The following is a 27,415-nucleotide window of genomic DNA, read 5'->3' as shown; positions in this document are numbered from 1 at the left end:
TTTTATATTTCTTCATAAGCATTAATCTTATTTTGTCAATTAGGAACATTCAGCACCCACCCGCTATCAAGGCAGCTGCCTATCATGTCATGCCCTACCTGCACAGGTGTGCTGGCTACTCAAATGATCCAATTAAGGAGGCCATTTAGTCAGCAGCAGCAGAAGTCCTGTGCCTGGACGCTCCAACAGCGGCCAGACACAAGCAGAAGCAGCAGAAGCAGCAGCAGCACCACCTTTTGTTTTTTGGCTGCAGCAGCAGCAAGGCCCACAGGGCTGGCTAGCTGGCTAGCCAGCAAGCAGGTAGCAATGAAAGTAGGAATCTTTCTTTTTAACCCTGTAAGGGGGTGGTGCACTGTACCCGAAGATACTGCCATATCGGGTCAATGCATAGGGTGACGGAAGCAAGCTTCGAAATCGGCCCCCGTTCTCAAAAATCCATTTAATATATGGTCCCCAGATAGGGGACGTATCAGATATTAAACTGATAAGAACAGATACTACACTTGATCTTAGCCAAAAGGCCGAGAAGCGATAACCGTGAAAGGGGCGGGCCCAACAAGGTGCCCTTCATGGGCACTATCACTGCTTGCTGTCAGGGAGGCTGCCAGACAATTTTCCATGCACACTCTGGGCTGGGGGGCAGTCAACCACCAGTACACACAGCAGAACCTAAACCCATACCATTATTGCTAAGCAGCAAGACAGGGGCCCATTGCACTCCCACGGGGCCTTTTTAAATGCAATCCATAACCCGGATTTGCCAGGAACCCTTCTTACTCCTCCTACTTGCATGTGACACTGGGCTTAGGATCTGCATAGGAAACACACACACAAGCACACACCTACCTTTGTTGCCTGCAGATGCCTCCTTGGCTGTCCCCAAACGGTATCAAACCAACACCCACGGGAAGCTGTAAGCATAGAGGACATGCCTGCACCCCATTGGACTTACCTGTGTGGGTTAAATCCGGGTTATTTGACAACCTATGGCGGTGATGGTTCTGCTCAGGCAGAGCAGTGCTGATGCTCCTCATAAAGCTGTCGCTGCTGTGAAGGTTCTAGGTGACATCACAAATCCCTATGGTTACATACACAACAAAGCTGGGTTGTTGTTGTTTACACTCTGCAAGGCCTGTGGAAGTGAGTGACATCATAGCACTGTAGTTCTGAGGGTTCTAGATGGATGCAACAATCTCCTGTTGCTTCTATGAAGGCCATAATAGACGACATCACCAAACAGCTCCATAGTCACATACACAGCAAAGGAGAGATGTTGTTTACACCTAGTGATGTCAGTGGTATTGAGTGACATCACAGCACAGTGCTAAGGCTCCTGGGCCTGGACACAGCAGCGGCTGCAATATCTCAACGGAGAATACGTTTATATATATGTGTGTGTGTGCGCGTATATATATATATATATATATATATATATATATATTTCTCCGCCGAAATCACTTTTAAACCCATTTCCACCTTTTTTTCCCTTCTCTTCCTCTTACTTTTTTTTCACGTTTTTTTACGTTTTTCTCCTTTTCGCCTCTTTTCTGGGCGTATTATTCTTCTTTTTCTTCTTTTTTTTCGTCTAATGCATACCCCATCAGTGCAGCAATGCTTATTCAATACCGCCAGCAGATGGAGACACTGGGGGATAATTTTCTAAGGATTTATACTGATTTTTCCTGTCTGAATTTGTCGCACAGAAAGTTGCAGGCCAAATATGTGTGACATTTCTGCGACTTTAGCTTCTAGAGCATTTTTACAACATTATACATAGGTGCTGAATACATAAAAAGCGACTGTTCAGCGACAGACAAGTCGCATCGGCTGAAAGTAGGCCAGAATGTCAGTCCATGTTGGAGCAGGTTTAGATACAGTCTAAAGTATAGATCTCAAAGTCTGTGCACAGAATTTAGCAAGGGCCTCGCACCTTCTGATGCATCAGGTAGGTGCACAATAGCATAGCCTAACCCTCTGTACTTTGGTCTATATTGATGCGGGACATAGACAGCCAGCTGATGACCAATCCATTAGTGCAATGGATGGCTGGAAGCATTTGTCTTTGCCTTTGCAATACCACAGAAGCAATGCATGGTCAATGTACAGCAATGACACACCTGTGTGAACAGCCAGGAGACCCCCCCCCCCCCCCCCCATGTTATGTTACATAGTTACATAGTTAGTACGGTCGAAAAAAGACATATGTCCATCAAGTTCAACCAGGGAATTAAGGGGTAGGGGTGTGGCGCGATATTGGGGAAGGGATGAGATTTTATATTTCTTCATAAGCATTAATCTTATTTTGTCAATTAGGAACATTCAGCACCCACCCGCTATCAAGGCAGCTGCCTATCATGTCATGCCCTACCTGCACAGGTGTGCTGGCTACTCAAATGATCCAATTAAGGAGGCCATTTAGTCAGCAGCAGCAGAAGTCCTGTGCCTGGACGCTCCAACAGCGGCCAGACACAAGCAGAAGCAGAAGCAGCAGAAGCAGCAGCAGCACCACCTTTTGTTTTTTGGCTGCAGCAGCAGCAAGGCCCACAGGGCTGGCTAGCTGGCTAGCCAGCAAGCAGGTAGCAATGAAAGTAGGAATCTTTCTTTTTAACCCTGTAAGGGGGTGGTGCACTGTACCCGAAGATACTGCCATATCGGGTCAATGCATAGGGCGACGGAAGCAAGCTTCGAAATCGGCCCCCGTTCTCAAAAATCCATTTAATATATGGTCCCCAGATAGGGGACGTATCAGATATTAAACTGATAAGAACAGATACTACACTTGATCTTAGCCAAAAGGCCGAGAAGCGATAACCGTGAAAGGGGCGGGCCCAACAAGGTGCCCTTCATGGGCACTATCACTGCTTGCTGTCAGGGAGGCTGCCAGACAATTTTCCATGCACACTCTGGGCTGGGGGGCAGTCAACCACCAGTACACACAGCAGAACCTAAACCCATACCATTATTGCTAAGCAGCAAGACAGGGGCCCATTGCACTCCCACGGGGCCTTTTTAAATGCAATCCATAACCCGGATTTGCCAGGAACCCTTCTTACTCCTCCTACTTGCATGTGACACTGGGCTTAGGATCTGCATAGGAAACACACACACAAGCACACACCTACCTTTGTTGCCTGCAGATGCCTCCTTGGCTGTCCCCAAACGGTATCAAACCAACACCCACGGGAAGCTGTAAGCATAGAGGACATGCCTGCACCCCATTGGACTTACCTGTGTGGGTTAAATCCGGGTTATTTGACAACCTATGGCGGTGATGGTTCTGCTCAGGCAGAGCAGTGCTGATGCTCCTCATAAAGCTGTCGCTGCTGTGAAGGTTCTAGGTGACATCACAAATCCCTATGGTTACATACACAACAAAGCTGGGTTGTTGTTGTTTACACTCTGCAAGGCCTGTGGAAGTGAGTGACATCATAGCACTGTAGTTCTGAGGGTTCTAGATGGATGCAACAATCTCCTGTTGCTTCTATGAAGGCCATAATAGACGACATCACCAAACAGCTCCATAGTCACATACACAGCAAAGGAGAGATGTTGTTTACACCTAGTGATGTCAGTGGTATTGAGTGACATCACAGCACAGTGCTAAGGCTCCTGGGCCTGGACACAGCAGCGGCTGCAATATCTCAACGGAGAATACGTTTATATATATGTGTGTGTGTGCGCGTATATATATATATATATATATATATATATATATATATATATATATATTTCTCCGCCGAAATCACTTTTAAACCCATTTCCACCTTTTTTTCCCTTCTCTTCCTCTTACTTTTTTTTCACTTTTTTTACGTTTTTCTCCTTTTCGCCTCTTTTCTGGGCGTATTATTCTTCTTTTTCTTCTTTTTTTTCGTCTAATGCATACCCCATCAGTGCAGCAATGCTTATTCAATACCGCCAGCAGATGGAGACACTGGGGGATAATTTTCTAAGGATTTATACTGATTTTTCCTGTCTGAATTTGTCACACAGAAAGTTGCAGGCCAAATATGTGTGACATTTCTGCGACTTTAGCTTCTAGAGCATTTTTACAACATTATACATAGGTGCTGAATACATAAAAAGCGACTGTTCAGCGACAGACAAGTCGCATCGGCTGAAAGTAGGCCAGAATGTCAGTCCATGTTGGAGCAGGTTTAGATACAGTCTAAAGTATAGATCTCAAAGTCTGTGCACAGAATTTAGCAAGGGCCTCGCACCTTCTGATGCATCAGGTAGGTGCATAATAGCATAGCCTAACCCTCTGTACTTTGGTCTATATTGATGCGGGACATAGACAGCCAGCTGATGACCAATCCATTAGTGCAATGGATGGCTGGAAGCATTTGTCTTTGCCTTTGCAATACCACAGAAGCAATGCATGGTCAATGTACAGCAATGACACACCTGTGTGAACAGCCAGGAGACCCCCCCCCCCCCCATGTTATGTTACATAGTTACATAGTTAGTACGGTCGAAAAAAGACATATGTCCATCAAGTTCAACCAGGGAATTAAGGGGTAGGGGTGTGGCGCGATATTGGGGAAGGGATGAGATTTTATATTTCTTCATAAGCATTAATCTTATTTTGTCAATTAGGAACATTCAGCACCCACCCGCTATCAAGGCAGCTGCCTATCATGTCATGCCCTACCTGCACAGGTGTGCTGGCTACTCAAATGATCCAATTAAGGAGGCCATTTAGTCAGCAGCAGCAGAAGTCCTGTGCCTGGACGCTCCAACAGCGGCCAGACACAAGCAGAAGCAGAAGCAGCAGAAGCAGCAGCAGCACCACCTTTTGTTTTTTGGCTGCAGCAGCAGCAAGGCCCACAGGGCTGGCTAGCTGGCTAGCCAGCAAGCAGGTAGCAATGAAAGTAGGAATCTTTCTTTTTAACCCTGTAAGGGGGTGGTGCACTGTACCCGAAGATACTGCCATATCGGGTCAATGCATAGGGCGACGGAAGCAAGCTTCGAAATCGGCCCCCGTTCTCAAAAATCCATTTAATATATGGTCCCCAGATAGGGGACGTATCAGATATTAAACTGATAAGAACAGATTTTTTTTATTTTTTTTTTTTTTTATTTTATCTAAAGCCGAGGAACGTGCTTTCGATTCACCCAAAGTGCAAGAAAAAGTGCAAACGTGTTACACTAAAAAAACGTGCACAAAGGATGCGGTCTATCGCAAGCCCTTCTCCGATAGGAGAGAGGCCCCCCAACAAACCTTACCCTTCACCTCCGGACCAAAAGGTACCTGCGAGGTTCCAGGTTCGATGTCCCTTTTCACCGAAGCTACTAGGGGACCACAAATGCTCCCGGCATCCCCCTTGGCGTTGGCCAAGGTATCTGCCCGCAGAGCCGATTACGGTAGGTACCCTGCCAAAGCAGGAGTACCCGGGGTGTTTGCAGGGAGGTGCGGAACCTAATGGCCACACACACCTCCCCTAGACCGCCAGGAGGGACACCCAGAAGGGCTACCGCATCCTGACAAATCCTGTGAACACACAACACGCAAAAAGTGACACAGTGACACAAAAAAGAAATAAATAAGTGAATGTGTGCAGATATACTGCCCGGACATCCGGCCGGATCTATAAAAATTTCTCTGATCCTAGCCAGAAGGCCGGGAATCAAGAGGTGAGTGCCACAAGGTGAAGAGATTATGGTGCCCGTGCTTCAACTCAGTGAGTCTATTCTCCCAGTGAGTTTCGGCACCTCGGGGTCACCACTCCCCGAGGCACAAAAGTACCTCGGCTCTAGACCCTCTCAGCCTCATGGCGAGACCCGGAGGGAACAGGTCACATCGGGGCAGCCGTCGAGCTGATTCCTCAGAACCAGCCCCGGAAAGCCCTGGTACACCTGCATCCTCCATGCAGCACCCATCCCAACCAGCATGAAAACTGATAAGAACAGATACTACACTTGATCTTAGCCAAAAGGCCGAGAAGCGATAACCGTGAAAGGGGCGGGCCCAACAAGGTGCCCTTCATGGGCACTATCACTGCTTGCTGTCAGGGAGGCTGCCAGACAATTTTCCATGCACACTCTGGGCTGGGGGGCAGTCAACCACCAGTACACACAGCAGAACCTAAACCCATACCATTATTGCTAAGCAGCAAGACAGGGGCCCATTGCACTCCCACGGGGCCTTTTTAAATGCAATCCATAACCCGGATTTGCCAGGAACCCTTCTTACTCCTCCTACTTGCATGTGACACTGGGCTTAGGATCTGCATAGGAAACACACACACAAGCACACACCTACCTTTGTTGCCTGCAGATGCCTCCTTGGCTGTCCCCAAACGGTATCAAACCAACACCCACGGGAAGCTGTAAGCATAGAGGACATGCCTGCACCCCATTGGACTTACCTGTGTGGGTTAAATCCGGGTTATTTGACAACCTATGGCGGTGATGGTTCTGCTCAGGCAGAGCAGTGCTGATGCTCCTCATAAAGCTGTCGCTGCTGTGAAGGTTCTAGGTGACATCACAAATCCCTATGGTTACATACACAACAAAGCTGGGTTGTTGTTGTTTACACTCTGCAAGGCCTGTGGAAGTGAGTGACATCATAGCACTGTAGTTCTGAGGGTTCTAGATGGATGCAACAATCTCCTGTTGCTTCTATGAAGGCCATAATAGACGACATCACCAAACAGCTCCATAGTCACATACACAGCAAAGGAGAGATGTTGTTTACACCTAGTGATGTCAGTGGTATTGAGTGACATCACAGCACAGTGCTAAGGCTCCTGGGCCTGGACACAGCAGCGGCTGCAATATCTCAACGGAGAATACGTTTATATATATGTGTGTGTGTGCGCGTATATATATATATATATATATATATATATATATATATATATATATATATATATATTTCTCCGCCGAAATCACTTTTAAACCCATTTCCACCTTTTTTTCCCTTCTCTTCCTCTTACTTTTTTTTCACGTTTTTTTACGTTTTTCTCCTTTTCGCCTCTTTTCTGGGCGTATTATTCTTCTTTTTCTTCTTTTTTTTCGTCTAATGCATACCCCATCAGTGCAGCAATGCTTATTCAATACCGCCAGCAGATGGAGACACTGGGGGATAATTTTCTAAGGATTTATACTGATTTTTCCTGTCTGAATTTGTCGCACAGAAAGTTGCAGGCCAAATATGTGTGACATTTCTGCGACTTTAGCTTCTAGAGCATTTTTACAACATTATACATAGGTGCTGAATACATAAAAAGCGACTGTTCAGCGACAGACAAGTCGCATCGGCTGAAAGTAGGCCAGAATGTCAGTCCATGTTGGAGCAGGTTTAGATACAGTCTAAAGCATAGATCTCAAAGTCTGTGCACAGAATTTAGCAAGGGCCTCGCACCTTCTGATGCATCAGGTAGGTGCACAATAGCATAGCCTAACCCTCTGTACTTTGGTCTATATTGATGCGGGACATAGACAGCCAGCTGATGACCAATCCATTAGTGCAATGGATGGCTGGAAGCATTTGTCTTTGCCTTTGCAATACCACAGAAGCAATGCATGGTCAATGTACAGCAATGACACACCTGTGTGAACAGCCAGGAGACCCCCCCCCCCCCCATGTTATGTTACATAGTTACATAGTTAGTACGGTCGAAAAAAGACATATGTCCATCAAGTTCAACCAGGGAATTAAGGGGTAGGGGTGTGGCGCGATATTGGGGAAGGGATGAGATTTTATATTTCTTCATAAGCATTAATCTTATTTTGTCAATTAGGAACATTCAGCACCCACCCGCTATCAAGGCAGCTGCCTATCATGTCATGCCCTACCTGCACAGGTGTGCTGGCTACTCAAATGATCCAATTAAGGAGGCCATTTAGTCAGCAGCAGCAGAAGTCCTGTGCCTGGACGCTCCAACAGGGGCCAGACACAAGCAGAAGCAGAAGCAGCAGAAGCAGCAGCAGCACCACCTTTTGTTTTTTGGCTGCAGCAGCAGCAAGGCCCACAGGGCTGGCTAGCTGGCTAGCCAGCAAGCAGGTAGCAATGAAAGTAGGAATCTTTCTTTTTAACCCTGTAAGGGGGTGGTGCACTGTACCCGAAGATACTGCCATATCGGGTCAATGCATAGGGCGACGGAAGCAAGCTTCGAAATCGGCCCCCGTTCTCAAAAATCCATTTAATATATGGTCCCCAGATAGGGGACGTATCAGATATTAAACTGATAAGAACAGATACTACACTTGATCTTAGCCAAAAGGCCGAGAAGCGATAACCGTGAAAGGGGCGGGCCCAACAAGGTCCCCTTCATGGGCACTATCACTGCTTGCTGTCAGGGAGGCTGCCAGACAATTTTCCATGCACACTCTGGGCTGGGGGGCAGTCAACCACCAGTACACACAGCAGAACCTAAACCCATACCATTATTGCTAAGCAGCAAGACAGGGGCCCATTGCACTCCCACGGGGCCTTTTTAAATGCAATCCATAACCCGGATTTGCCAGGAACCCTTCTTACTCCTCCTACTTGCATGTGACACTGGGCTTAGGATCTGCATAGGAAACACACACACAAGCACACACCTACCTTTGTTGCCTGCAGATGCCTCCTTGGCTGTCCCCAAACGGTATCAAACCAACACCCACGGGAAGCTGTAAGCATAGAGGACATGCCTGCACCCCATTGGACTTACCTGTGTGGGTTAAATCCGGGTTATTTGACAACCTATGGCGGTGATGGTTCTGCTCAGGCAGAGCAGTGCTGATGCTCCTCATAAAGCTGTCGCTGCTGTGAAGGTTCTAGGTGACATCACAAATCCCTATGGTTACATACACAACAAAGCTGGGTTGTTGTTGTTTACACTCTGCAAGGCCTGTGGAAGTGAGTGACATCATAGCACTGTAGTTCTGAGGGTTCAAGATGGATGCAACAATCTCCTGTTGCTTCTATGAAGGCCGTAATAGACGACATCACCAAACAGCTCCATAGTCACATACACAGCAAAGGAGAGATGTTGTTTACACCTAGTGATGTCAGTGGTATTGAGTGACATCACAGCACAGTGCTAAGGCTCCTGGGCCTGGACACAGCAGCGGCTGCAATATCTCAACGGAGAATACGTTTATATATATGTGTGTGTGTGCGCGTATATATATATATATATATATATATATATATATATATATATATTTCTCCGCCGAAATCACTTTTAAACCCATTTCCACCTTTTTTTCGCTTCTCTTCCTCTTACTTTTTTTTCACGTTTTTTTACGTTTTTCTCCTTTTCGCCTCTTTTCTGGGCATATTATTCTTCTTTTTCTTCTTTTTTTTCGTCTAATGCATACCCCATCAGTGCAGCAATGCTTATTCAATACCGCCAGCAGATGGAGACACTGGGGGATAATTTTCTAAGGATTTATACTGATTTTTCCTGTCTGAATTTGTCGCACAGAAAGTTGCAGGCCAAATATGTGTGACATTTCTGCGACTTTAGCTTCTAGAGCATTTTTACAACATTATACATAGGTGCTGAATACATAAAAAGCGACTGTTCAGCGACAGACAAGTCGCATCGGCTGAAAGTAGGCCAGAATGTCAGTCCATGTTGGAGCAGGTTTAGATACAGTCTAAAGTATAGATCTCAAAGTCTGTGCACAGAATTTAGCAAGGGCCTCGCACCTTCTGATGCATCAGGTAGGTGCACAATAGCATAGCCTAACCCTCTGTACTTTGGTCTATATTGATGCGGGACATAGACAGCCAGCTGATGACCAATCCATTAGTGCAATGGATGGCTGGAAGCATTTGTCTTTGCCTTTGCAATACCACAGAAGCAATGCATGGTCAATGTACAGCAATGACACACCTGTGTGAACAGCCAGGAGACCCCCCCCCCCCCCCCCCATGTTATGTTACATAGTTACATAGTTAGTACGGTCGAAAAAAGACATATGTCCATCAAGTTCAACCAGGGAATTAAGGGGTAGGGGTGTGGCGCGATATTGGGGAAGGGATGAGATTTTATATTTCTTCATAAGCATTAATCTTATTTTGTCAATTAGGAACATTCAGCACCCACCCGCTATCAAGGCAGCTGCCTATCATGTCATGCCCTACCTGCACAGGTGTGCTGGCTACTCAAATGATCCAATTAAGGAGGCCATTTAGTCAGCAGCAGCAGAAGTCCTGTGCCTGGACGCTCCAACAGCGGCCAGACACAAGCAGAAGCAGCAGAAGCAGCAGCAGCACCACCTTTTGTTTTTTGGCTGCAGCAGCAGCAAGGCCCACAGGGCTGGCTAGCTGGCTAGCCAGCAAGCAGGTAGCAATGAAAGTAGGACTCTTTCTTTTTAACCCTGTAAGGGGGTGGTGCACTGTACCCGAAGATACTGCCATATCGGGTCAATGCATAGGGCGACGGAAGCAAGCTTCGAAATCGGCCCCCGTTCTCAAAAATCCATTTAATATATGGTCCCCAGATAGGGGACGTATCAGATATTAAACTGATAAGAACAGACACTACACTTGATCTTAGCCAAAAGGCCGAGAAGCGATAACCGTGAAAGGGGCGGGCCCAACAAGGTGCCCTTCATGGGCACTATCACTGCTTGCTGTCAGGGAGGCTGCCAGACAATTTTCCATGCACACTCTGGGCTGGGGGGCAGTCAACCACCAGTACACACAGCAGAACCTAAACCCATACCATTATTGCTAAGCAGCAAGACAGGGGCCCATTGCACTCCCACGGGGCCTTTTTAAATGCAATCCATAACCCGGATTTGCCAGGAACCCTTCTTACTCCTCCTACTTGCATGTGACACTGGGCTTAGGATCTGCATAGGAAACACACACACAAGCACACACCTACCTTTGTTGCCTGCAGATGCCTCCTTGGCTGTCCCCAAACGGTATCAAACCAACACCCACGGGAAGCTGTAAGCATAGAGGACATGCCTGCACCCCATTGGACTTACCTGTGTGGGTTAAATCCGGGTTATTTGACAACCTATGGCGGTGATGGTTCTGCTCAGGCAGAGCAGTGCTGATGCTCCTCATAAAGCTGTCGCTGCTGTGAAGGTTCTAGGTGACATCACAAATCCCTATGGTTACATACACAACAAAGCTGGGTTGTTGTTGTTTACACTCTGCAAGGCCTGTGGAAGTGAGTGACATCATAGCACTGTAGTTCTGAGGGTTCTAGATGGATGCAACAATCTCCTGTTGCTTCTATGAAGGCCATAATAGACGACATCACCAAACAGCTCCATAGTCACATACACAGCAAAGGAGAGATGTTGTTTACACCTAGTGATGTCAGTGGTATTGAGTGACATCACAGCACAGTGCTAAGGCTCCTGGGCCTGGACACAGCAGCGGCTGCAATATCTCAACGGAGAATACGTTTATATATATGTGTGTGTGTGCGCGTATATATATATATATATATATATGTATATATATATATATATATATATTTCTCCGCCGAAATCACTTTTAAACCCATTTCCACCTTTTTTTCCCTTCTCTTCCTCTTACTTTTTTTTCACGTTTTTTTACGTTTTTCTCCTTTTCGCCTCTTTTCTGGGCGTATTATTCTTCTTTTTCTTCTTTTTTTTCGTCTAATGCATACCCCATCAGTGCAGCAATGCTTATTCAATACCGCCAGCAGATGGAGACACTGGGGGATAATTTTCTAAGGATTTATACTGATTTTTCCTGTCTGAATTTGTCGCACAGAAAGTTGCAGGCCAAATATGTGTGACATTTCTGCGACTTTAGCTTCTAGAGCATTTTTACAACATTATACATAGGTGCTGAATACATAAAAAGCGACTGTTCAGCGACAGACAAGTCGCATCGGCTGAAAGTAGGCCAGAATGTCAGTCCATGTTGGAGCAGGTTTAGATACAGTCTAAAGTATAGATCTCAAAGTCTGTGCACAGAATTTAGCAAGGGCCTCGCACCTTCTGATGCATCAGGTAGGTGCACAATAGCATAGCCTAACCCTCTGTACTTTGGTCTATATTGATGCGGGACATAGACAGCCAGCTGATGACCAATCCATTAGTGCAATGGATGGCTGGAAGCATTTGTCTTTGCCTTTGCAATACCACAGAAGCAATGCATGGTCAATGTACAGCAATGACACACCTGTGTGAACAGCCAGGAGACCCCCCCCCCCCATGTTATGTTACATAGTTACATAGTTAGTACGGTCGAAAAAAGACATATGTCCATCAAGTTCAACCAGGGAATTAAGGGGTAGGGGTGTGGCGCGATATTGGGGAAGGGATGAGATTTTATATTTCTTCATAAGCATTAATCTTATTTTGTCAATTAGGAACATTCAGCACCCACCCGCTATCAAGGCAGCTGCCTATCATGTCATGCCCTACCTGCACAGGTGTGCTGGCTACTCAAATGATCCAATTAAGGAGGCCATTTAGTCAGCAGCAGCAGAAGTCCTGTGCCTGGACGCTCCAACAGCGGCCAGACACAAGCAGAAGCAGAAGCAGCAGAAGCAGCAGCAGCACCACCTTTTGTTTTTTGGCTGCAGCAGCAGCAAGGCCCACAGGGCTGGCTAGCTGGCTAGCCAGCAAGCAGGTAGCAATGAAAGTAGGAATCTTTCTTTTTAACCCTGTAAGGGGGTGGTGCACTGTACCCGAAGATACTGCCATATCGGGTCAATGCATAGGGCGACGGAAGCAAGCTTCGAAATCGGCCCCCGTTCTCAAAAATCCATTTAATATATGGTCCCCAGATAGGGGACGTATCAGATATTAAACTGATAAGAACAGATACTACACTTGATCTTAGCCAAAAGGCCGAGAAGCGATAACCGTGAAAGGGGCGGGCCCAACAAGGTGCCCTTCATGGGCACTATCACTGCTTGCTGTCAGGGAGGCTGCCAGACAATTTTCCATGCACACTCTGGGCTGGGGGGCAGTCAACCACCAGTACACACAGCAGAACCTAAACCCATACCATTATTGCTAAGCAGCAAGACAGGGGCCCATTGCACTCCCACGGGGCCTTTTTAAATGCAATCCATAACCCGGATTTGCCAGGAACCCTTCTTACTCCTCCTACTTGCATGTGACACTGGGCTTAGGATCTGCATAGGAAACACACACACAAGCACACACCTACCTTTGTTGCCTGCAGATGCCTCCTTGGCTGTCCCCAAACGGTATCAAACCAACACCCACGGGAAGCTGTAAGCATAGAGGACATGCCTGCACCCCATTGGACTTACCTGTGTGGGTTAAATCCGGGTTATTTGACAACCTATGGCGGTGATGGTTCTGCTCAGGCAGAGCAGTGCTGATGCTCCTCATAAAGCTGTCGCTGCTGTGAAGGTTCTAGGTGACATCACAAATCCCTATGGTTACATACACAACAAAGCTGGGTTGTTGTTGTTTACACTCTGCAAGGCCTGTGGAAGTGAGTGACATCATAGCACTGTAGTTCTGAGGGTTCTAGATGGATGCAACAATCTCCTGTTGCTTCTATGAAGGCCATAATAGACGACATCACCAAACAGCTCCATAGTCACATACACAGCAAAGGAGAGATGTTGTTTACACCTAGTGATGTCAGTGGTATTGAGTGACATCACAGCACAGTGCTAAGGCTCCTGGGCCTGGACACAGCAGCGGCTGCAATATCTCAACGGAGAATACGTTTATATATATGTGTGTGTGTGCGCGTATATATATATATATATATATATATATATATATATATATATATATATTTCTCCGCCAAAATCACTTTTAAACCCATTTCCACCTTTTTTTCCCTTCTCTTCCTCTTACTTTTTTTTCACGTTTTTTTACGTTTTTCTCCTTTTCGCCTCTTTTCTGGGCGTATTATTCTTCTTTTTCTTCTTTTTTTTCGTCTAATGCATACCCCATCAGTGCAGCAATGCTTATTCAATACCGCCAGCAGATGGAGACACTGGGGGATAATTTTCTAAGGATTTATACTGATTTTTCCTGTCTGAATTTGTCGCACAGAAAGTTGCAGGCCAAATATGTGTGACATTTCTGCGACTTTAGCTTCTAGAGCATTTTTACAACATTATACATAGGTGCTGAATACATAAAAAGCGACTGTTCAGCGACAGACAAGTCGCATCGGCTGAAAGTAGGCCAGAATGTCAGTCCATGTTGGAGCAGGTTTAGATACAGTCTAAAGTATAGATCTCAAAGTCTGTGCACAGAATTTAGCAAGGGCCTCGCACCTTCTGATGCATCAGGTAGGTGCACAATAGCATAGCCTAACCCTCTGTACTTTGGTCTATATTGATGCGGGACATAGACAGCCAGCTGATGACCAATCCATTAGTGCAATGGATGGCTGGAAGCATTTGTCTTTGCCTTTGCAATACCACAGAAGCAATGCATGGTCAATGTACAGCAATGACACACCTGTGTGAACAGCCAGGAGACCCCCCCCCCCCCCCATGTTATGTTACATAGTTACATAGTTAGTACGGTCGAAAAAAGACATATGTCCATCAAGTTCAACCAGGGAATTAAGGGGTAGGGGTGTGGCGCGATATTGGGGAAGGGATGAGATTTTATATTTCTTCATAAGCATTAATCTTATTTTGTCAATTAGGAACATTCAGCACCCACCCGCTATCAAGGCAGCTGCCTATCATGTCATGCCCTACCTGCACAGGTGTGCTGGCTACTCAAATGATCCAATTAAGGAGGCCATTTAGTCAGCAGCAGCAGAAGTCCTGTGCCTGGACGCTCCAACAGCGGCCAGACACAAGCAGAAGCAGCAGAAGCAGCAGCAGCACCACCTTTTGTTTTTTGGCTGCAGCAGCAGCAAGGCCCACAGGGCTGGCTAGCTGGCTAGCCAGCAAGCAGGTAGCAATGAAAGTAGGACTCTTTCTTTTTAACCCTGTAAGGGGGTGGTGCACTGTACCCGAAGATACTGCCATATCGGGTCAATGCATAGGGCGACGGAAGCAAGCTTCGAAATCGGCCCCCGTTCTCAAAAATCCATTTAATATATGGTCCCCAGATAGGGGACGTATCAGATATTAAACTGATAAGAACAGATACTACACTTGATCTTAGCCAAAAGGCCGAGAAGCGATAACCGTGAAAGGGGCGGGCCCAACAAGGTGCCCTTCATGGGCACTATCACTGCTTGCTGTCAGGGAGGCTGCCAGACAATTTTCCATGCACACTCTGGGCTGGGGGGCAGTCAACCACCAGTACACACAGCAGAACCTAAACCCATACCATTATTGCTAAGCAGCAAGACAGGGGCCCATTGCACTCCCACGGGGCCTTTTTAAATGCAATCCATAACCCGGATTTGCCAGGAACCCTTCTTACTCCTCCTACTTGCATGTGACACTGGGCTTAGGATCTGCATAGGAAACACACACACAAGCACACACCTACCTTTGTTGCCTGCAGATGCCTCCTTGGCTGTCCCCAAACGGTATCAAACCAACACCCACGGGAAGCTGTAAGCATAGAGGACATGCCTGCACCCCATTGGACTTACCTGTGTGGGTTAAATCCGGGTTATTTGACAACCTATGGCGGTGATGGTTCTGCTCAGGCAGAGCAGTGCTGATGCTCCTCATAAAGCTGTCGCTGCTGTGAAGGTTCTAGGTGACATCACAAATCCCTATGGTTACATACACAACAAAGCTGGGTTGTTGTTGTTTACACTCTGCAAGGCCTGTGGAAGTGAGTGACATCATAGCACTGTAGTTCTGAGGGTTCTAGATGGATGCAACAATCTCCTGTTGCTTCTATGAAGGCCATAATAGACGACATCACCAAACAGCTCCATAGTCACATACACAGCAAAGGAGAGATGTTGTTTACACCTAGTGATGTCAGTGGTATTGAGTGACATCACAGCACAGTGCTAAGGCTCCTGGGCCTGGACACAGCAGCGGCTGCAATATCTCAACGGAGAATACGTTTATATATATGTGTGTGTGTGCGCGTATATATATATATATATATATATGTATATATATATATATATATATATATTTCTCCGCCGAAATCACTTTTAAACCCATTTCCACCTTTTTTTCCCTTCTCTTCCTCTTACTTTTTTTTCACGTTTTTTTACGTTTTTCTCCTTTTCGCCTCTTTTCTGGGCGTATTATTCTTCTTTTTCTTCTTTTTTTTCGTCTAATGCATACCCCATCAGTGCAGCAATGCTTATTCAATACCGCCAGCAGATGGAGACACTGGGGGATAATTTTCTAAGGATTTATACTGATTTTTCCTGTCTGAATTTGTCGCACAGAAAGTTGCAGGCCAAATATGTGTGACATTTCTGCGACTTTAGCTTCTAGAGCATTTTTACAACATTATACATAGGTGCTGAATACATAAAAAGCGACTGTTCAGCGACAGACAAGTCGCATCGGCTGAAAGTAGGCCAGAATGTCAGTCCATGTTGGAGCAGGTTTAGATACAGTCTAAAGTATAGATCTCAAAGTCTGTGCACAGAATTTAGCAAGGGCCTCGCACCTTCTGATGCATCAGGTAGGTGCACAATAGCATAGCCTAACCCTCTGTACTTTGGTCTATATTGATGCGGGACATAGACAGCCAGCTGATGACCAATCCATTAGTGCAATGGATGGCTGGAAGCATTTGTCTTTGCCTTTGCAATACCACAGAAGCAATGCATGGTCAATGTACAGCAATGACACACCTGTGTGAACAGCCAGGAGACCCCCCCCCCCCATGTTATGTTACATAGTTACATAGTTAGTACGGTCGAAAAAAGACATATGTCCATCAAGTTCAACCAGGGAATTAAGGGGTAGGGGTGTGGCGCGATATTGGGGAAGGGATGAGATTTTATATTTCTTCATAAGCATTAATCTTATTTTGTCAATTAGGAACATTCAGCACCCACCCGCTATCAAGGCAGCTGCCTATCATGTCATGCCCTACCTGCACAGGTGTGCTGGCTACTCAAATGATCCAATTAAGGAGGCCATTTAGTCAGCAGCAGCAGAAGTCCTGTGCCTGGACGCTCCAACAGCGGCCAGACACAAGCAGAAGCAGAAGCAGCAGAAGCAGCAGCAGCACCACCTTTTGTTTTTTGGCTGCAGCAGCAGCAAGGCCCACAGGGCTGGCTAGCTGGCTAGCCAGCAAGCAGGTAGCAATGAAAGTAGGAATCTTTCTTTTTAACCCTGTAAGGGGGTGGTGCACTGTACCCGAAGATACTGCCATATCGGGTCAATGCATAGGGCGACGGAAGCAAGCTTCGAAATCGGCCCCCGTTCTCAAAAATCCATTAATATATGGTCCCCAGATAGGGGACGTATCAGATATTAAACTGATAAGAACAGATACTACACTTGATCTTAGCCAAAAGGCCGAGAAGCGATAACCGTGAAAGGGGCGGGCCCAACAAGGTGCCCTTCATGGGCACTATCACTGCTTGCTGTCAGGGAGGCTGCCAGAACAATTTTCCATGCACACTCTGGGCTGGGGGGCAGTCAACCACCAGTACACACAGCAGAACCTAAACCCATACCATTATTGCTAAGCAGCAAGACAGGGGCCCATTGCACTCCCCACGGGGCCTTTTTAAATGCAATCCATAACCCGGATTTGCCAGGAACCCTTCTTACTCCTCCTACTTGCATGTGACACTGGGCTTAGGATCTGCATAGGAAACACACACACAAGCACACACCTACCTTTGTTGCCTGCAGATGCCTCCTTGGCTGTCCCCAAACGGTATCAAACCAACACACCACGGAAGCTGTAAGCATAGAGGACATGCCTGCACCCCATTGGACTTACCTGTGTGGGTTAAATCCGGGTTATTTGACAACCTATGGCGGTGATGGTTCTGCTCAGGCAGAGCAGTGCTGATGCTCCTCATAAAGCTGTCGCTGCTGTGAAGGTTCTAGGTGACATCACAAATCCCTATGGTTACATACACAACAAAGCTGGGTTGTTGTTGTTTACACTCTGCAAGCCTGTGGAAGTGAGTGACATCATAGCACTGTAGTTCTGAGGGTTCTAGATGGATGCAACAATCTCCTGTTGCTTCTATGAAGGCCATAATAGACGACATCACCAAACAGCTCCATAGTCACATACACAGCAAAGGAGAGATGTTGTTTACACCTAGTGATGTCAGTGGTATTGAGTGACATCACAGCACAGTGCTAAGGCTCCTGGGCCTGGACACAGCAGCGGCTGCAATATCTCAACGGAGAATACGTTTATATATATGTGTGTGTGTGCGCGTATATATATATATATATATATATATATATATATATATATATATATATATATTTCTCCGCCGAAATCACTTTTAAACCCATTTCCACCTTTTTTTCCCTTCTCTTCCTCTTACTTTTTTTTCACGTTTTTTTACGTTTTTCTCCTTTTCGCCTCTTTTCTGGGCGTATTATTCTTCTTTTTCTTCTTTTTTTTCGTCTAATGCATACCCCATCAGTGCAGCAATGCTTATTCAATACCGCCAGCAGATGGAGACACTGGGGGATAATTTTCTAAGGATTTATACTGATTTTTCCTGTCTGAATTTGTCGCACAGAAAGTTGCAGGCCAAATATGTGTGACATTTCTGCGACTTTAGCTTCTAGAGCATTTTTACAACATTATACATAGGTGCTGAATACATAAAAAGCGACTGTTCAGCGACAGACAAGTCGCATCGGCTGAAAGTAGGCCAGAATGTCAGTCCATGTTGGAGCAGGTTTAGATACAGTCTAAAGTATAGATCTCAAAGTCTGTGCACAGAATTTAGCAAGGGCCTCGCACCTTCTGATGCATCAGGTAGGTGCACAATAGCATAGCCTAACCCTCTGTACTTTGGTCTATATTGATGCGGGACATAGACAGCCAGCTGATGACCAATCCATTAGTGCAATGGATGGCTGGAAGCATTTGTCTTTGCCTTTGCAATACCACAGAAGCAATGCATGGTCAATGTACAGCAATGACACACCTGTGTGAACAGCCAGGAGACCCCCCCCCCCCCCATGTTATGTTACATAGTTACATAGTTAGTACGGTCGAAAAAAGACATATGTCCATCAAGTTCAACCAGGGAATTAAGGGGTAGGGGTGTGGCGCGATATTGGGGAAGGGATGAGATTTTATATTTCTTCATAAGCATTAATCTTATTTTGTCAATTAGGAACATTCAGCACCCACCCGCTATCAAGGCAGCTGCCTATCATGTCATGCCCTACCTGCACAGGTGTGCTGGCTACTCAAATGATCCAATTAAGGAGGCCATTTAGTCAGCAGCAGCAGAAGTCCTGTGCCTGGACGCTCCAACAGCGGCCAGACACAAGCAGAAGCAGAAGCAGCAGAAGCAGCAGCAGCACCACCTTTTGTTTTTTGGCTGCAGCAGCAGCAAGGCCCACAGGGCTGGCTAGCTGGCTAGCCAGCAAGCAGGTAGCAATGAAAGTAGGAATCTTTCTTTTTAACCCTGTAAGGGGGTGGTGCACTGTACCCGAAGATACTGCCATATCGGGTCAATGCATAGGGCGACGGAAGCAAGCTTCGAAATCGGCCCCCGTTCTCAAAAATCCATTTAATATATGGTCCCCAGATAGGGGACGTATCAGATATTAAACTGATAAGAACAGATACTACACTTGATCTTAGCCAAAAGGCCGAGAAGCGATAACCGTGAAAGGGGCGGGCCCAACAAGGTGCCCTTCATGGGCACTATCACTGCTTGCTGTCAGGGAGGCTGCCAGACAATTTTCCATGCACACTCTGGGCTGGGGGGCAGTCAACCACCAGTACACACAGCAGAACCTAAACCCATACCATTATTGCTAAGCAGCAAGACAGGGGCCCATTGCACTCCCACGGGGCCTTTTTAAATGCAATCCATAACCCGGATTTGCCAGGAACCCTTCTTACTCCTCCTACTTGCATGTGACACTGGGCTTAGGATCTGCATAGGAAACACACACACAAGCACACACCTACCTTTGTTGCCTGCAGATGCCTCCTTGGCTGTCCCCAAACGGTATCAAACCAACACCCACGGGAAGCTGTAAGCATAGAGGACATGCCTGCACCCCATTGGACTTACCTGTGTGGGTTAAATCCGGGTTATTTGACAACCTATGGCGGTGATGGTTCTGCTCAGGCAGAGCAGTGCTGATGCTCCTCATAAAGCTGTCGCTGCTGTGAAGGTTCTAGGTGACATCACAAATCCCTATGGTTACATACACAACAAAGCTGGGTTGTTGTTGTTTACACTCTGCAAGGCCTGTGGAAGTGAGTGACATCATAGCACTGTAGTTCTGAGGGTTCTAGATGGATGCAACAATCTCCTGTTGCTTCTATGAAGGCCATAATAGACGACATCACCAAACAGCTCCATAGTCACATACACAGCAAAGGAGAGATGTTGTTTACACCTAGTGATGTCAGTGGTATTGAGTGACATCACAGCACAGTGCTAAGGCTCCTGGGCCTGGACACAGCAGCGGCTGCAATATCTCAACGGAGAATACGTTTATATATATGTGTGTGTGTGCGCGTATATATATATATATATATATATATATATATATATATATGTGGGAAGCCTATCAGGCTGAATTTGTGGGAGGGGCTTTGGCTATTTAACATCCATCGGCCCCTCCCTCTGGGCGTATGCTGGGTTGGCGAAATTGCGGGGGTTCTTTCGTTGCGTACGCTGGGTCAGGTGTGTGGTGGTGCAGGTAAGTGCCGGGTGACCGGCAGGTTTCTTTACTGGGGCCCTGGTCTGTTGCTATTGCTCTCCTCGTTTGGCGGGCAGGCTCCGGTACCCAGCGTGTTATGTAGGCGGCGGTCCGTCGGTGCAGCGCATGCCCGGGCTGGCCACAGTGTACACGGTCTCTGGGTCCAGCGGCAGCTGGCGGCATGGCAAGCGCGGGGAGACGCGACCCACGTGGGTCTCCCTGTGCCGGCGTCTCACGTGCAACACGGGGCTCTGAACGGGCGGAGTCACAGCATGCCAGTGAGCCGACGGTATAGCTCCACGGATGGCCAGCAGGTGGCGCTGAAAAAAAAAAAAAAAATGTGTGTGTGTGTGAGGAAATGTTAGGCTTACAGAGAGTATTGGTACCATACAGTAATAGGGGCTGGCTCATGGTGCACCGGTGTCAGGCCACGGTTCCTGACACATGCACTATCGCAGACAAGGGGCAGCTTGTAAAGTTTATAATACGATAATTCATATCACTGTGGCTCGGTTTAGGGGGGGGGGGGTGGTCATGCATATCGGGGGTAACGGGTCAGAAGCGTGGGGTTGGGGTAGTTTCAGGCATAGGGGGGGGGGGTAAGGGGGGGGTCAGCAGGTATGGGGTCAGAGGTAGTAGGTGGCGCGTAAACCATATGGTTAGTACACTGTTAGTTTCTCTTGCAGTTTAGGTGGGCTGTATCCAGTTAGGTGGTCGTTACGTTCCTGGTCATTGCAAATTCGGCTACGGTCAGTACCAACCGTACGGCGGTTGTTCATGTTATTTATTCACGTTTCACGGTGGTCATCACTTTCGCTAGCAGACGCTAGTTCACGTCATTTCAGTCAAATGCTTGAAACTCCTGTTACATTAGTTAATGTTACGCACTACTGCTGTTACACATAGGCCCTGAATCACTGTATATCTGACTCGACATGTCAGATAGGGTTCAAGGCGTCATTGCTACTGTCACGCATACAGAGCATTTCGTTTACACAGGTAGTGGTCACTGCGATCTTGACTCTTCTTCAAGGGTGACCACTCGCCTGCGGTGGTTGCTGACACGTCTTCAGAGCCATCGCTAGTTAGTTAGAAACGGTGCACACTGTAATCTTGACTCGCAGTCAGGATGTGTTCACGGTTCAATAATTCATGACTATACGCGTCATGCACACATTCTCGGTCAGACACACGGTCAGGCCTCGTTTCAAACTATTCAGGTGGTACTCTGGGGTCGCACTGGCACTACGGTCAGCACTCTTGGGTTCGGCCACATTTCACGGGCAGTCTGCAGCTGTAAGATAACATTAAGTATGTATTCGGTTGTTTGCAGGGTTACAGTCGATTTGCTGTTCGTTCAGACGTCTTACTGTTGTGTTACAGTGGTGGTGAGGTCAGTCAGTACTCAGCGAGGGGGGTACACGTTTCTCATATCTGGTGACTCACGATTACCGTTTTGTTTCCCCGGCACCCGTTACGGCCCGGACAGGTCATGTCTCACGTGTCAGACATAGAGGACCCGATGTCCATCCCTGATACACCAGCTAGGAGCTCCGTGCGAGGGACGCCCTCCTCTGCAGCTTACAGGGCTTGGACGATCCCCAAATTGATGGAGGAGTTGCGCAAGAGAGCAATTCCATTTCCAGCAACCGCCCGAAAAGCAGAGTTGTACAAACTCCTCATGGCGGATCAGGGGGCTGGCGACAGTCAGGAGGGGACCTCGAGCCAGTCCACCCTCTCTGAACTGCATGCAATGATGACTTCCATGTTGGGCAGGCTGGATTCTCTGGAGAGAAGGGGCATTCAGGGGCCTCCAGCTCCAGCAGCATTGCAGGCGCCAACGCCTACACAGATGTCTGCCCCTGTTCCGGTAGGCAACCCAGGTAGGCGCTCTGGGCCACCAAGGGTGTCACCAGTCCATTTTGTCCCAGCGGCCCTGAGAAAAGACATACTGGAAGGGAAGGACATCAATTTGGCGGCCCTGTTGCTATCTGCCTTTGACGTTGAGGACACTAGAACGGTAGCATGCGCTGACTTATCTGTTGTCCTTAAGAGTAAGGACACCAGGCTGAAACGGAAGCTAAATATCCACGAGTTTGTGATTGCCTTCAGCAAATACAGGGAGGTGATATGCTCAGCCAGGCCGGAGCGCAGAGAGGAGCTCGACCTGTATTTGCTGAGGGTTACGGAATACGCTTACAAATACGGTGGTACCCATTTCTACGATTATCATAGAAGTTTCTCAGCCATGGCAGCGGCGGCCTTCAGCCAAGATGGGTATCTCACAGACTGGAGCATCGAAGATTCACAGATGTTCTGCAGCCACTTCGCAAATCTCAAATTCCCCGCATGTGCCGCCTGTCAATCAATCACGCATACTACGGCGGGGTGTGTAGGGCTGGCTCAACAGGGCGAGCAGGGCACTATCAGACCGTCCACTTCCACGGACAGTTTCAGCAGGTCCGCACCTGCCGTGGATAAGTTGGGCCGTCCAGTACACTACCTCGGAGGCTCACAAATTTGTAACAACTATAACATGTCTTCGTGCAAACTTCAGCAATTGCAGGTTATTACACGTCTGCTTCTACTGCTTCAGGGCACATCCGGGCTCTGCTTGTAGGCAGAAAGGGCCAGCATGACTAGGCGGGGTACGTACCCCAGTCCTGGCCGCTCTGCTCGCGGATCACCCGGACCCAGATTGGGTCCAATGGTTGATTAATAGTTTTGATAGAGGCTTCCACGCCGGCATGGTCACACTGCCGCAGGCCACATTTGAATGCGACAATCTGTTGTCTGCCGTAAACGATCCCGCTGTTGTCACTGAATTAATAAATGCTGAGCTAATGAAAGGTTATATGATTGGCCCCTTGTTAGTTTCTCCATTCAGGTCTTGGAGGGTCAGTCCGGTAGGGGTGGTAACAGGCAAGTTCAATGGGAAAAAGAGACTGATATTTGACTTGTCGGCTCCTCATGGGTCACGTATTCCCAGTATCAACTCTCTCATTCCATCCGAGGAGTTTAGCATGCATTATTCTTCCATAGACCAGGCTATTCAGGTCATCTTGGCGCTCGGCCCAGGGACTTGGATGGCGAAGGCGGATATCACTGACGCCTTCAAGTTGCTGCCATTGCACAGGGACCAGTGGCAATGGTTTGGGCTCAAATGGCAAGGGGCATATTACTTTGCTTCCAAGTTGACGTTCGGATGCAAGAGCAGCCCGTGGCTGTTTGACCAACTGGCCCAGGCATTGCACTGGCTGCTGGTTAATGTCTCTGGATGCAGCCAGGTCATCCATTACTTGGATGACTTTCTTCTGCTCAGTCGCCCGAGGGAAGAGCCGGACCAGTTGGTCAGATTGCTAAAACTGTTCACTGATATTGGGGTGCCAGTGTCTTCCAAGAAAACGGTCGGTCCAACTAAGTGTCTCACCTTTCTGGGAGTAATCCTAGATTCAGTCACAATGCAAGTCAGCTTGCCCACTGACAAACTCAACCGTATCAGAGACACTATTCATAAGTACACGGTCTCACAGGTCACGACCAAGGGCGAGTTGCAGAGCTTGCTGGGAAGGCTGGCATTTGCTATGCGAGCAATCCCGCAGGGTAGAGCGTTTGTATCCAGAATATTGTCTTTGCTGCATGGTGTCCCTCATCAACACAGTAGGGTTTGGTTAGATTGCCAAGCCCTGGCTGACCTGAACATGTGGGATAGGTTCATGGCACAATGGAATGGGACGGCCATGTTTGTCCCGCCAGCCTCCGAGTTGTCCCCCAAGATCTGCACCGACGCGTCATCTTCCATCGGTTATGGTGCAGTGTGGGGCAGCAGGTGGATGGCGGGCCAATGGTCCAAGCAGGTAATGGCTCTGGCAGGCTTCAGCAGCACCTCGGCACTCTTTGAGGTTTCCCCATTGTAGCAGCTGCAGTGACATGGGGCGACAAATGGTCAGGGCAGACGGTGGAGTTTCAGTGTGACAATCAGGCGACAGTTGCCATAGTCAACAAGGGCAGTTCCGGGCATGCTACTGTCATGTCATTCATGCGCAGACTAGTCTGGGTGTCCTTACAACACAATTTCAATTTTGTAGCCAGACACATACCGGGGGTAGACAACACGGCCGCAGATGCTCTGTCCAGGGCTAATTTCCATCTCTTTTCACAGGTGGCTCCGCAAGCAGACGCAGTAGGAACACAACCCCCTTGCCTGGCACAATTAATCTTGGACTGAATCATTACACACAGGTGGCCCGGGAGTTAATGTCGGACGCCTTAGCCCCCAATACCAGGAAGGCCTATCATGCAGCACACGACACCTTCAGGGCATATCTGTCGCAGCATAGCATCCCCTTTTCTTACGACACCACTATCATTCTATCTTTCATCGGTTTCTGCCACTCTTCTCTGCACCTGTCTCATAGCACTATCAAATCTTACCTTTCGGGCATTCAGCATTTCATTTCTTTATCCCACCCAGACAGGCTATCTATCTTATCATCTCAGGCTGTCAAGGCTGCGCTCAGAGGGGTGGTGGCTCGTAGCGCCACAGCGCCAACTCTCAGGAAACCGATCAGCGGCGAGCTGTTCCGAGCCATGTCTGACGCATTAGCCAATAACCCGTTTGGCTTCGAGCGCAGTCTGATAATCAAATCTGCCATTTATCTAGCCTTCTATGGCTTCCTCCGGCCGGGTGAATTTTCATGTGTCAGGCGGGGAGCGACACATCCACAGAAGGCTCATTTAAGGTGGCAGGGTTCTTGGTTCGAAGTTTCACTGTCTGTCACAAAAACTTGTAGGTGGGGGGCGGTGGTTAAGTATTTTCCTTCAGGCAATAACTGGTGCCCGGTGGCAGTGTTGGCACAACTGGTTGAGTTCCTCCATGATAAGCCTCCGGAGTCGCCACTGTTGCCTTTCGGTGGAGGTGCTCTTACCACTTCTCTTTTCACATCGCATATCCGCACGCTGCTTGGTAATTTAGGACACAACCCCAGAGAGTTCTCAGGTCACTTATTCCGCATAGGAGCAGCATCGGCGGCCTCCAGGCACAAAGTGCCTGTACATGTCATCCAGAAGTTGGGGAGGTGGCGGTCTGATGCATATACCACTTATGTCCCAGATCCCTCAAGGGAAATGGCAGAGGCATTTCAATTTTTGGCACTATAAATAAATGATACTTAATTACCCTAACTGGTGGTGTATTTTTGCCCTCTATAGGCTGACCCTCGACGCGGTTTTCAGGCACACCTCAACCGCTGTTCTATGTTATAAGCAGAGTTTTGGGTTTAGGTCTTGGTAAATCTAGTTTCTTGCAGGTGGCCTTGGCAGGAGATAACAGGTAAGCCCATGCACGGTTCAAAGTCCTGACCACAAGTGGGAAGCCTATCAGGCTGAATTTGTGGGAGGGGCTTTGGCTATTTAACATCCATCGGCCCCTCCCTCTGGGCGTATGCTGGGTTGGCGAAACCCACCCTCCTCACCCTTTTCTTCATCACCATACATAAGGGAATGCCCTCTATAGGCTGACCCTCGACGCGGTTTTCAGGCACACCTCAACCGCTGTTCTATGTTATAAGCAGAGTTTTGGGTTTAGGTCTTGGTAAATCTAGTTTCTTGCAGGTGGCCTTGGCAGGAGATAACAGGTAAGCCCATGCACGGTTCAAAGTCCTGACCACAAATATATATATTTCTCCGCCGAAATCACTTTTAAACCCATTTCCACCTTTTTTTCCCTTCTCTTCCTCTTACTTTTTTTTCACGTTTTTTTACGTTTTTCTCCTTTTCGCCTCTTTTCTGGGCGTATTATTCTTCTTTTTCTTCTTTTTTTTCGTCTAATGCATACCCCATCAGTGCAGCAATGCTTATTCAATACCGCCAGCAGATGGAGACACTGGGGGATAATTTTCTAAGGATTTATACTGATTTTTCCTGTCTGAATTTGTCGCACAGAAAGTTGCAGGCCAAATATGTGTGACATTTCTGCGACTTTAGCTTCTAGAGCATTTTTACAACATTATACATAGGTGCTGAATACATAAAAAGCGACTGTTCAGCGACAGACAAGTCGCATCGGCTGAAAGTAGGCCAGAATGTCAGTCCATGTTGGAGCAGGTTTAGATACAGTCTAAAGTATAGATCTCAAAGTCTGTGCACAGAATTTAGCAAGGGCCTCGCACCTTCTGATGCATCAGGTAGGTGCACAATAGCATAGCCTAACCCTCTGTACTTTGGTCTATATTGATGCGGGACATAGACAGCCAGCTGATGACCAATCCATTAGTGCAATGGATGGCTGGAAGCATTTGTCTTTGCCTTTGCAATACCACAGAAACAATGCATGGTCAATGTACAGCAATGACACACCTGTGTGAACAGCCAGGAGACCCCCCTCCCCCCCCCCCCCATGTTATGTTACATAGTTACATAGTTAGTACGGTCGAAAAAAGACATATGTCCATCAAGTTCAACCAGGGAATTAAGGGGTAGGGGTGTGGCGCGATATTGGGGAAGGGATGAGATTTTATATTTCTTCATAAGCATTAATCTTATTTTGTCAATTAGGAACATTCAGCACCCACCCGCTATCAAGGCAGCTGCCTATCATGTCATGCCCTACCTGCACAGGTGTGCTGGCTACTCAAATGATCCAATTAAGGAGGCCATTTAGTCAGCAGCAGCAGAAGTCCTGTGCCTGGACGCTCCAACAGCAGCCA

At 47.5% G+C, this 27,415-nt stretch overlaps 9 non-coding genes and 1 pseudogene across 9 annotated transcripts; all 10 read right to left on the bottom strand.

Annotated features, from left to right (window-relative positions):
- Window positions 1-342: 342 nt before the first annotated feature.
- Window positions 343-533, bottom strand: LOC130343187 (U2 spliceosomal RNA). Its single transcript, XR_008882564.1, has one exon. It is a non-coding gene; the product is annotated as a U2 spliceosomal RNA (small nuclear RNA).
- A 2,085-nt stretch (window positions 534-2,618) lies between these two features.
- Window positions 2,619-2,809, bottom strand: LOC130343209 (U2 spliceosomal RNA). Its single transcript, XR_008882581.1, has one exon. It is a non-coding gene; the product is annotated as a U2 spliceosomal RNA (small nuclear RNA).
- Window positions 2,810-4,901: 2,092 nt separating this feature from the next.
- Window positions 4,902-5,096, bottom strand: LOC130343199 (U2 spliceosomal RNA). Its single transcript, XR_008882575.1, has one exon. It is a non-coding gene; the product is annotated as a U2 spliceosomal RNA (small nuclear RNA).
- Window positions 5,097-5,789: 693 nt separating this feature from the next.
- Window positions 5,790-5,949, bottom strand: LOC130343204 (U2 spliceosomal RNA; annotated as a pseudogene).
- Window positions 5,950-8,050: 2,101 nt separating this feature from the next.
- LOC130343208 (U2 spliceosomal RNA) lies at window positions 8,051-8,241 on the bottom strand. Its single transcript, XR_008882580.1, has one exon. It is a non-coding gene; the product is annotated as a U2 spliceosomal RNA (small nuclear RNA).
- Window positions 8,242-10,328: 2,087 nt separating this feature from the next.
- Window positions 10,329-10,519, bottom strand: LOC130343190 (U2 spliceosomal RNA). The gene has a single exon (XR_008882567.1). It is a non-coding gene; the product is annotated as a U2 spliceosomal RNA (small nuclear RNA).
- A 2,091-nt stretch (window positions 10,520-12,610) lies between these two features.
- LOC130343207 (U2 spliceosomal RNA) lies at window positions 12,611-12,801 on the bottom strand. The gene has a single exon (XR_008882579.1). It is a non-coding gene; the product is annotated as a U2 spliceosomal RNA (small nuclear RNA).
- A 2,088-nt stretch (window positions 12,802-14,889) lies between these two features.
- LOC130343205 (U2 spliceosomal RNA) lies at window positions 14,890-15,080 on the bottom strand. The gene has a single exon (XR_008882578.1). It is a non-coding gene; the product is annotated as a U2 spliceosomal RNA (small nuclear RNA).
- A 2,093-nt stretch (window positions 15,081-17,173) lies between these two features.
- On the bottom strand, window positions 17,174-17,363 carry LOC130343192 (U2 spliceosomal RNA). The gene has a single exon (XR_008882569.1). It is a non-coding gene; the product is annotated as a U2 spliceosomal RNA (small nuclear RNA).
- A 2,098-nt stretch (window positions 17,364-19,461) lies between these two features.
- Window positions 19,462-19,652, bottom strand: LOC130343197 (U2 spliceosomal RNA). Its single transcript, XR_008882573.1, has one exon. It is a non-coding gene; the product is annotated as a U2 spliceosomal RNA (small nuclear RNA).
- Between the last annotated feature and the right edge of the window lie 7,763 nt (window positions 19,653-27,415).

This window comes from Hyla sarda, unplaced genomic scaffold (assembly GCF_029499605.1).
Source record: "Hyla sarda isolate aHylSar1 unplaced genomic scaffold, aHylSar1.hap1 scaffold_675, whole genome shotgun sequence".
Classification (NCBI taxonomy): Eukaryota; Metazoa; Chordata; class Amphibia; order Anura; family Hylidae; genus Hyla; species Hyla sarda.
This window is presented reverse-complemented; position numbering and strand designations above follow the sequence as displayed.